At 33.8% G+C, this 12405-nt stretch overlaps 1 long non-coding RNA gene across 1 annotated transcript; it reads left to right on the forward strand.

Moving 5' to 3' along the window:
* The first annotated feature begins 1804 nt into the window (after nucleotides 1–1804).
* LOC145165432 (uncharacterized) lies at nucleotides 1805–3373 on the forward strand. The gene is made up of 2 exons (XR_013740053.1): nucleotides 1805–2023; nucleotides 2899–3373. It is a non-coding gene; the product is annotated as an uncharacterized LOC145165432 (long non-coding RNA).
* The last annotated feature ends 9032 nt before the right edge of the window (nucleotides 3374–12405 follow it).

Below are 12405 nucleotides of genomic sequence, written 5' to 3' on the forward strand. Positions count from 1 at the left end.
ATCTAAGCATAAAAAGACACGGTGGCAAACTTGTAAATATGATAATAACCTTCAATCTCAAATACGTAACTGTAGAGAATTAGATAACAGTTCGTTCATCATCAAAATTTCTCCTCCAACCTTCAGCAATTATCCAGATTTCTTCAATTAAACCGTCATCAATGTCATCCAGTGTTAATCAATCATCGATCTTCGTGGCAGGGAGGTTCGCCGTTCAAGACAGATTCGCAACCCAAATTCATCAATTTCATCGATTTCTTTGTTGAATACTCCGAATGTTCGTAGCTTGCAAGCATTTGTTAAAGTTCCTAACGGATTTGGAATTGGAATTTCCCAGATTCGCAAACAAACTCAGTTGGAATCAGAATTTCTTCGTTGTTCATGAAATTGGAATCGGAGTTCTGGACTCGTAGTCACAGTCGACATTGAAGGACTCGGAATCGGTACTCACAAGTTCCCAATCGGATTTTTGGAAATCAAAATCAAAATGAGAAATCGATCAGACATAGGATGTCGCATCTGAAGTCGAAATCGGAAGTATATGATGATTTGGAATTGATAATTTGAATCGGAAGTATCATGTTTTTAACATTTTTCAAATATTAACTTGTATGCACTCCAACTGTTTGATGAAATGCATAAACTAAATTACCACGTTATATTCACATATGAATATGTTTTCTCACCTGAATCAGTATATGATTATTAAAAACACAAAACAAATATGCAGGTATGTATGTTATTCATATGTGAATAACATATAAAAATTATATATATTTGTGAAAATACATTGTAATATTTATATGTGAATATACTGTGTAATATTCATAAGTGAATATATCATATAATATTCACAAGTGAATATATTATGTAATATTCACATGTGATATACCATGTAATACTATGTAATATTCACATATGAAAATATCATTTAATATTCATAAGTGAATATATCATCTAATATTCACAAGTGAATATACTATGTTAATATTCACAAGTGAATGCATCGTCTAATATTTAAATATGAATATACTATGTTTATTATATGCTATATTCATATATGAATGATACGTAAATTGTAAAAAAAAATTAATCATACTTTTTATTCATAAGTGAATAACGAATGTACTGTAATAAAAACCTGATGCATTTTTATTCACTTATGAATAACGATAGCTGAAAATATAAAAAAAAAATTATTTTATCTTAAAACTATATCAATATGGATGTCTATTTGTAGAGAATAAAAAATCATGAATTTTGGTATATTTAAAATCATTTTTCGATAAAAGTAGCTTCTTAAAAATAAAAAAAAAACGAAAAAATTATGTGTTTGTATATATTAAGGTAATGATTCGCATAGTTTAAGGAAACATGTTGTGTTGGAAAACACATGTCTATTCCTTTCCCATTTCCGCTGGTACAACGGAGACTTTTGCGGCAAAAATAAATGAGTGGCTGAAAATGATTCTCCTATTCTCAATCTTTTTTTTCTCAATTGAAACCTCTCTCTCTCTCTCTATATATATATATATATATATATATATATATATATATATATATATATATATATATATATATATATATATATATATATATATATATATACTACTTTATAATGCATTCATGATAAGAAGATGAAAAGTTTTAAGACAAAGTCTTAAAAACAAGGAGATTGAATTGTGGTCATTAGATGTAATTTGAATGGTTAAGATGGTGATCCATGTCAAAGAAAACCAGCCAATCAAAATATAAGGTTTAAAAAAAAAGCATACGCTTTCATTATATAAATTGATGTTGTCAATTATCCTTAAGTTTAATCTCTCTAGAAACCACGCCACGCTCTACTTCCTTGATCTTAAATGTTGAAACTCCAACCGGCTCTTTGCAACTACAAACCTTATTCACTCTCACTTCATCTCTCTAGAAACCCTAAACGCCGCTTGCAGCTACAACATCACCGCCTTGCACCGTCACAGCACCGTCATCGCTGCTAATCCCACCTTAAAGCAAGTATCATACAGTAAGTACCACCACATGATGTTGTTTTCTAGCCACCAAACTCTTTTCCCCTCTCAAGAAAATGCCACACTCCCTACCATCGGACAACCTCAATACCCACCGTTTTGAGCCACCTTTAGCTATTATTCTTCTGCCTTCTACCACCCAAATCTGCTATTATAACCATTTCTGAAAACCTTAGACCAAAAAACCTTTCACAGCTACCCTCAACTACCTACCTTCTAATTACGATCACATAGACCTTCACCACTCACATTAAAAACAATACCACCCTCACAACATCATTAACTCCATTTAGATCTGAGAAAAACGAAGGAGATAGAGAGAGAGAGAGAGAGAGAGAGAGAGTATGGGAGATATACTTTACCAAACATCAATCTTGCTCTTCTTTGTTGATAAATTCTTAATTGTGTAGTGTAAATGTTGAATACATAATAGTTATGTGTAGATATCTAAATATTCATGTTGATAAAGAAAATCACAGTAAAGAAACGCCACAGTTGAGTTCTTGATTTAAAATTTTTATGTATTATGATATTTATTGTATTTGTTTGGGTATTGTGTAAAAGCTTTTTCAGATTAATGTAGTGTTTGTATATATGTTGAGGAAAAGGTCTTACTTGTAGTGGGTTATGTGGGTTTCTTATTTGGACACCCTCTTTCTATCATACTTTCCTTTTCATCTTTATATTTATTTAGAATTGGAAATGAAAATCGATCTATATGTATGAATATAGATGTTTTTGTAAGATATGTATTCAAGATCCTAACTTGATTAATTGTTAGTGTATCAAGGTTATTTGGAATTTTTAGGGTTCTTCTCCTTGATGACATATTTTGATTACAGTGTATTAATGTTTACCCAATGTTTTTCAGTCATCTAAGACAAACTGAAGCAAAAGATCAAAGAACATGAAAGAATTAGAAATCAAGAAGTTATAGAATGGAGTAGTTTCCTACTATTTTAATGCATTTTGCAAGATATCGCAAGGAAAGATCCAGAAGGCGCAAAAGTAAGTGACTTGGTGATTTGCTACTACACACATGGCAAATTGCAAAATAATCTGAATGATCAACATTGGTTTGTGTTTTTCGAGTTTATCTTAAAAATATGTTCCATGGTAGGGTTATAAATTTTAAATGTAAACCAGATATATGAAAAATGAAGACTAAAAGGAAACCTGAAGATTATAGTGATAAAGATAATGATTCTTACAATATAGATCTATTTTGTATTTTATAGGTACTGAGAATTAGTTTCAAAAGTTTCAGATATATGTTCTGTTTGTATAGATCTTGAGCGATAAGCTTGAAAAATTAGATAAAGAAGATGTATGTTTTGATTCATTGATTTCATGTAGATTTTAATTTGTTTATTTTATTTCTTATTTTTTTCTATATTATGCAGGATTTTAGGTTAGTTATTTGAAGCTCCATACAAGTTTGAAAAAGAAAAATTAAAGAAAAGTAGTTGTTAATGATATCCCATCGTTATTTGTTTTTGAGTTGTTTATTTTATTTTCTTAAATTTTTATTGTTATTTGAAGCTCCATATAAATCTGAAAAATAAAATCAAAGAAAGAATAGTTGTTAATGATATCACATAGATATTTGCTTTAAAGATTAAAAAAATCGTATTTCTAGATTAAACAATTCATTAAATATTTTTCTAGAATGAAAAATTATGTTTATTATATAACCTTATATGTGTAATTATTTAATATTGGATATATATGTCTTTATTTCGTTTCAAAAACAATGCAGCACTGTTCATCACAATGCACAACCTCTCATCTCTTTTGTCAATATTTGTTTTATATTTAAAAATATACACAACATATACCACAATTTTAGAGGTTATGGTGAAGTGGATAACTAGAAAATGAAAAAATTGAATCCAGTTTACCTAAAAAATAGCTTAGGTGCAGGTATGTAAATTTAAGTGATATGTTGTTTTTTTTTTTTTTGTATAAACACTTTAATCGATAAATCTCATTGTTTTATTAAATACTAACCGGAAATATGAGTTGTATATAAACTAATAATAAAGTTGATATGTATTATTAAAATAATAAAAAAGAAACAAAACTTTGCCATTATCATTATGGAAATCAATCGTTCTTATATGTTTGTTCATAATTTTTTTTTAGTCAAAAAAATGTTATGTTTGATTATAATTTATCTTGAGTTGAAAAAAGTTAATAACAAAATACTTTATGACTAAAAAGAAATGCATGTGTTAAAATGCGTTTCTATTTTTTTAGAAGTAGTGAGTATCAAAAGTCATCAACGAGAAACAAAATATCAAATGTTACCAATAATTATAATTACGACATGCCTCTTCCTTTTAAAATTAATAATTATCAATATATTATTTTTAATTTTTATTATTAAAGTTTAAATTATGATTAAGATGGTCAATATTAATTTTCTTTGGCCGATTTTATACATGCTAACATGCCATTAATTGTTTCCGTGTGGCAAAAACACCACGGTAATGCACACCATTTTGTGGTTTAAAAGACGGAATGTCACGACCAATTTTATTGGTTAGTGGTGTTACTGTAAAATAAAGATAATATCAAAAATGTGTAAATTCAAAAAGTTTTGTTGTAAACGTGAATTAAGGTTGACAAAAAGAAAAATAAAAATGGCTATTACATTTTAACATGACATTGATTGTTCCGTGTGGGAATGACACCATGGTCGTGCACACCACCTTTGGTGGCATGGCCGTAGTTAGGGATGTGCTTCGGGCCGGAACCGACCCGAACCGGACCGGACCTGAATAGCCCAAAACCTGAATTGAATGAAGGTTGGGACGGAAACGCGGACCGATCATACAAATACGGGAGCGGTGGAGTTCATAGTAGATGTTTTTTTGTGCTCGATCATAGTAAGAACTGAGGAGTAGGAAAAGCTTAGAAGGCTTTTTTTGTGTGGCAAGGTCGATGGAGTTCAATCAATCTAATTAGGAAGCGACAAAAAAATTAACAACATAGTTTGACTTTTGCAATGCTAGGCGAAACTAATTTTCGGCCGAAAACTTATTACCGGAAATAAACAAATAGCCGTCGCTGCATCGCGCGGGTACACTACTAAAATATATATATATATATATATATATATATATATATATATATATATATATATATATATAAACAACATTCATTAATATTATGGTAGTTGATATTTATTCTTAAATAAATAATAATAGTTGGAAAATTAAAAAAGTTGAGACTAACATCTAAACATGCTCCCAAATAGTTGGGAGTGGACGGAGGTGCGACGTAGAACACCGGCGACTGAGAATAAGGACAAACACAAGATAACCAATGTCTACGTTGCAGGTTTTCAGGGAGGAACGAGAAAATCGGAACTATGGAAACTCTTTGCGAAGCATGGAATAGTGGTAGACGTCTACCTGGGAGGTAGAAAAGATTACCAAAGGCTGAATTTTGCTTTTGTCCGATTCAAAGGTGTGGTAGATGAGAAGGCATTAGAAGTGAATCTGCAAGGCATCAAATGCAGGGGAGTAGAACTCAACATTAGCTTATCCAAACACTCGAGAAAGGCCCCGAAGACTCAACATTCACCTCCTCGATGTAAGTTGTCATATGATGTATCCCCTCCCCCCTTCCGTCGACCGGCCCAAGAGACAAGAGAACCTATGCACAAGTCACAACGAGAAGTATAGAGATTGATTCTAAGCCCACTCAACCTCCGTTAGTGTTAAACACAGAAACATGAATGAGTAAATGGTTGACAAAGAGTGTGTTGATTGGAGAGGCTCATAGCATCGACCACATGGCTAACCTACCTGCTTCACTGATAATGAACAAAAAGACCAAGTACTTGGGTGGTCTTATCATTTCTCTAGACATCGGATGTTCTGTGCTAGCCAGTGAGTTCCTTGAAGATAAAAACATATGGAATGATTGGTTCAAATGATAAGTTAGGGCGGACCAACAAGAACTTCAGTATGAAAGAATTACATGGCTAAAAGTTATCGGATTACCATTGCGTCTATAGGATGAAAATAACTTCACTCTTATTGCAAGAAGATTTGGCAGGGTGATTTCACCATTCAGTGGCATTCCGTCGAGACGGGACTACTCTATGGGTAAAATTGGAATACTAACGTCACAAAGGAAATGGATCAACGAACAAATAACGATACTAGTTGATGGAAGAACATATACAGTAGGCATCGTTGAGTACATAGACGATTGGTATTCATTTCAGTCTGTTACGTTTGATAAGGTTGATGTAGAATCAGTCCATGACAACGATGAAGATGAAATGACGAACGATGATGATGAAGACGTGATCTCGGACACCTGGGTGGAGTATCAAAAAAGTGACGTTGAGGAGGGGGAGATCAGACCGGAATCTCCACCGACGAGATGTCACCAGATAGCATGGGTAATTCAAGCGAGAATCTCATCGTCGAGGAATCGGTTTCGGATGTCGGTGAAGAGGCAATCAACAGTTGCTCGGAATTGACATTGCCTGTGAATGTGGAAATCGAGGGCGCAATTAATACAATTAAACCAGATGTGTTGTTTCCCAATAACTTGGGGACGCTTGAAATCCATAATAATGATATCGAGGTATATATGCCAGTTATACCTTCACAAAACGAGGTGGATATTAATCATGGAATTAATCTGAATCTGATTCCTAAGCTTGTACCAACTGGACCTAACACATCTAATCACTTTGGGTCATTAAGTAATTTAATATCATTTGGATGTTTTGGGCCATTTCCTAATACCCATTATCCAACGTTCACTTCAGTAGCTCAAAAAAATACTACCCAATCTGGTATGAAGTCAAACAGTGGTGGACCAAAAATAAAAAAGAGAAAGCGTATGCTACATGAATCTTCGGATCAGACATTCGCCTTAAGATCACAACCAATTCATCAATTCATTACTCCCCTAATCCTAAGCGATGCTCCCGTTAATAATAATATTCCACCTATTGCTGATCTGAATAGCAATTAACTTATCATAAATCCACGTGTTAATTGTAATAACAATGTCGACAACTCTAGCTCGAATGAAATTGACAAAATTGTGGAAGTTGGAGTCGAGATTGGATCCCAAATCGATGTCAACAATAACATTCTTGCCGATTTTATTGGTGAAGCTGGTGCTCAAAATCATTGCCAATGAATTGTCTCTCCCTAAATGTACGAGGGATTAGGGAGGTGTCAAAGTCAATTGGGTTAGGAAACTGAAGATACAACACAAAATCAATTTTCTAGGGCTACAAGAAACCCAAATTTCTGATTTCTTGAAAATAAATGTTAAAGAATGTTGGGACTCTACTGATCTGGACTTCGATGGAGTAGATTCGAACGGGAGGTCTGGTGTTTGATTTCAATATGGGACACCAAATTATTTCAGAAGACAGAGGTAATAAAGAACCAATATTTTCTCATAGTTATTGGTACATGGTCTGGTGTCCCTGGGAAAACTATCTTTGCTAATGTATATGGTCTGTAAGCCCCATCTGATAAGAAAGCATTGTAGTGAGAACTACTCAGAATTAAACAAGCAAAAGAAGGTAATTGGTTGATCTTTGGAGATTTTAATGTAGTTAGGCGTAGAGAGGAGAGATTCAACTCACAATTTTTCCCCTCTAGTGCCTTTTCCTTCAATTGTTTCATACACAAAGCTGGAGATCAAGACTTCAACATGGGGGGTGAGCGATACACTTACATGATTCGCGTGGATGCTAAACTTAGCAAATTAGACAGATTCCCAGCATGTCTGAATTTTCTATCTATATTCTCCTCACTCTCTGCCACAGCACATCCTAGAGATCTATATGATCATTGCCCAATCACTTTGTCATCTACTTTTAAAGATTTCGGCCCTCCTTCTTTCAAGTTCTACAACTCCTGGATCTTGGTGGACGAACTTGATCAGATTGTGCAAAACGCATGGAGTGAATTCCAAGGATATGGAATAGGTGATTATACCTTGCAGCCATACTCATGTATTTGAAGGAGGAGATAAAGAATTGGCAAAGATCTAAACAAAAAAAGAAACTCAAGACGTAGTTAATCTAAAAGCCATGATCGCTAGTTTTGAAAAGATTGCGGAATCTCGAACGCTCTCTGACACTGAATTACAAACACGAAGCAATGGTATACAGAGAGGGTACTTGAGTTAGAGAAACTTGTAGATTTAGATTTAAAACAAAAGGCACGAGTAAAGTGGATAGTTGATGGCGACGAAAACACAAGATTTTTTCATGGTTTTATAAACAATAATAACATGAAGAATCGAATTTCGGGACTTATGATAAATTGCAGGTGGTCATCAGATGTTAAAGAGATTAAGGATGAAGCTTACAGTTTCTTCCAACAAAAATTCAAGGAATGGTGGATTTCAAGGCCCAGGTTAGTAAACCCACACTTCAAGTCTATCTCGATGATGGATGCAATCAAAATTGAAGCTCCCATTTCTCTAGATGAAGTTAAAGCTATCGTTTGGGCTTGTGGTGGAGACAAGGCTCCGAGACCAGATGGATTCACGTTCAAGTTTCTTAAAAAGTATTGGGCCACGATTCACACTGATGTTATGGAATTTTTCAGATACTTTGAAGATTATGGAACATTAGCTAGAGGTTGTAATTCTTCTTTTATAACACTTGCCCTCAAAGTGAAAGAGCCTTCCACCCTTAATGATTATCGGCCCATTAGCTTAATTGGATGCATTTATAAAATCATATCCAAGGTGTTAGCTACTCGAATCAAATCTGTCATCGGAAGTGTCATTGGTGAAGTTCAATCGGCGTATGTGGAAGGGCGGAATATTTTAGACGGGCCATTAGTTATCAACGAGGTGTGTGCTTGGGCTAAAAGTATAAAAAAAGAAGATACTTCTATTTAAAGTAGATTTTGATAAAGCATTTGATTCTGTGAATTGGGAATATCTCGACTCGATACTTTTGCAAATGGGGTTTGGAAACAAATGGAAATCATGGATTCGTGGGTGCTTATCTTCTTCCTGTGCATCAGTTCTTCTCAATGGCTCCCCCACCAAAGAATTCAATTTCACAAAAGGAGTTAGACAAGGTGATCCACTCTCACCGTTTCTATTCATAATCGCAATGGAAGGGCTTCATGGGGCATTGAAAACAGCTGGAGAAAAAGGCATTTTCAAATGTGTACAAACCCCGGGAAACGGCCCATTAATCTCACACCTTTTCTATGCGGACGATGCACTTTTTGTTGGTGAATGGTGCAAATCTAATCTTAAAAATCTTGCCCGTATTTTAAAGTGTTTCCACGTTACATCGGGACTAAAAGTGAATTTCATTAAATCAAAGGTGTTTGGCATCAGGGCTTCAAAATATAAAACCTCACAATGGGCTAGTTTACTTGGTTGTGAAGCGGGTTCTCTTCCTTTCACCCACCTGGGGGTTCCCGTTGGTGCAAACATGAACCTCATAAAAAACTGGAAACCAATCATCAATAAATTTCAAGCTAAGCTCTCTTGATGGAAATCAAAATCACTTTCGTTTGGTGGCCGTCTAACATTAATCAAGTCGGTACTTGGAAACCTTCCAACGTACTATTTGTCGCTTTTAAATGCTCCTACTGGTGTAATTGAAACACTTGAGAAGATCCGAAGGAAATTTTTATGGGGTGGAAATTACGAATCAAATAAAATCCATTGGGTTGCATGGGAGAAGGTAATCGCACCTAAAGATCTTGGAGGGCTGGGAGTGGGTTCTATAAAAGCCTGGAACATTGCTCTTATGGTAAAATGGTGGTGGCGCCTCAACTCTGAGGCCTCATCGCTTTGGGTAAAGGTCATTTCTAGAATTCATAATTTAGTTAATAAACCTAGAGATTACCTGTCGAAAAAAAAAGGATTATTGGGGTTTGGAATAATATTGCAGGTTCTAAAAAAGACATTGAATCTATAGGTTTTAGCTTCATCAACATCTTCATGCAAATTATCAAATCCGGGGACAAAACTCAGTTTTAGAATGATATTTGGAAAGATTCAGGAAAATTGAAGATATCGTATCCCTTATTATACGATCTTGAAGCACAGAAAAGTTGTTTGGTGGGTTCGAGAATTCAAGAACACGGATTCGAGTGGGGATGGAAGTCTTTCCCAATTAATGTTGGTTTATCTGATGAACTGATCAGACTAACCAGGGAGATGACAACCATACGTCTTCAAACTGGTTCAGATCATCTCTCGTGTTGTTTGGCATCAAATGGCAGATACAAAGTTGAGTTGCTCAGGAAGAAAATTGACCACATTCCTTTGTCTCGTCCACCGCAGTTGATGGTTAGTTGGAGTAAATTAATTCTGATAAAGGTGACGAGTTTTATTTTGAGGGATGTTCAAGACCGTATACCATCTACGGTTGCACTTGCTCACAGGGGGGTAAAAATTGACTCTAATTCATGTGGTTCTTGCATTAATGGCTTGGAATGTACATATCACATACTGGTAGATTGCCCCTATGTTGGTCTGATTAGAAATAAAGTACTAAACTGGTGTGGGATAACGAACATGGAGGTGTACACTATCAAGGATATCATCGAATTTGCAACCAATTGGGGTAGAAGTCCAAAGAAAAGAAAGCGGGTCATTGATGTCTGTTATGGACTATTATGGACCCTATGGAAAGTGAGGAATGATCGAATATTTCAGACGAAGTCAAATACACTATCATGGGTGGTTGAAAATGCTAAATCTCTGGTGTACTTATGGATTAAGTGTAGGGGTGAAAACAACATTTGTAACCGGGAGGAATGGAATGTTTCCCCATTTTCTTTAGGGAAATTTCTAGAAAAGTCCTAAATTTTTAGTCTAATTTATGAAAAAATCTCGGACTAATTTTTGTTTACAGAAAAACACAGAATACTGGCTAAAACTTCGAAAAAACCCTTTTTGGCCAGTTTCATAGATTTAGCCGGTATTCTGTCCTTTTTCGTTAGTTTGCTCAAAATATTATGACTTTTCTGAAAATTACCCGATAAACAAAATATTGGGACTTTTTTTGAAATTACTATGAAATTAATGGATATTATTATCAACAAATCATTTATAAACATAAAAATTATTTTTTATTTTAAACAAATGAAATATATTTATTGCTAATTTTTAGGAATAGAATGGTCGACTATGTACTTCTCTATTGTTTGTTGACCACTTCAAAGTCTCTTTGTTCTTCCTATGTATCGTTGTGGGTGTGATAGTGAGAAGTACTCTGTTAGGCGTAACCAATACAAGAGTTGATAATATTTATTAATACACAATCAATAAGTGTCTACTTGCTATTAGGCATGATGCTATATGATCACATGTTATTAGAAAATATCATTACACGAACATATAGATCTTTCATTATGTTCTTTAACCTAACTACCACCTAACCTCCAAACATTACCTGGTAACAACCATAAAATTACAAACATCTATCGAGAGTGAAAAGTAAACTTTGAATGACAATTTAAATAGATAACCACCCCTCACTTGTTTCCATATAAATTATCATTCACGGTTCACTTTTCACATTTTATAGATGTATGTTAGCCGATGGTTGTTAATATGTGAGGTATGAATGTTGGTTGATAGTTAGGTTAAACAACATAAGATGAACACCAACATTACAGGAATGCTAACTAAGTACATCTCACCATCATACCCACAACAATGCATAGGAAGAACGTAGAGAGTTTGAGTGGTCAGGAAGCAATAGAGAAGTACTTACACCACCAATTTATTCCTAGAAATTAGCAACAAATGTATTTTCTTTTTTTATAATAAAAACATTTTTTATGTTTATAAATGATTTGTTAATAATAATATCCTTTAATTTCATGGTAATTTTCAAAAAATTCTTAATATTTTGGTTATTATGTAATTTTTGGAAAAGTCCCAAAATTTTGAGCAAACTAACGAAAAAGGACAGAATACCGACAAAATCTGTGAAACCGGCCGAAAAGGGTTTTTTCGAAGTTTTAACCGGTATTCTGTGTTTTTCTGTAAACAAAATTTAGTTTGAGACTTTTTCATAAATTAGACTAAAATTTTAGGACTTTTCTGGAGATTTTCATTTTCTTTATTGTAATTGTTTTCCTGTGTACTTTTGATTGTGCCCTCGTTCAGCTACTTGTTGTCGGGGGTCTTTTATAATATCTGTCGTTTCCAAGAAAATTAAATAATAATAAAAAGAAAAGCAATTAATAGAACAAGCAATAAGGAATAAAAAAAATAATTTTTTTTAAAGAAAGTGTTGGTTACGAGAATTGAATCGGATGGAAGTATTAATGACAAATATTTTTACAAAAAGTATATATATTATGGTAGTGATAATTATTCATAAAATAATAAAAAA

This window comes from Lactuca virosa, chromosome 3, assembly GCF_052849685.1.
Source record: "Lactuca virosa cultivar CGN04683 chromosome 3, Lactuca_virosa_CGN04683_v6, whole genome shotgun sequence".
Taxonomy (NCBI): domain Eukaryota; kingdom Viridiplantae; phylum Streptophyta; class Magnoliopsida; order Asterales; family Asteraceae; genus Lactuca; species Lactuca virosa.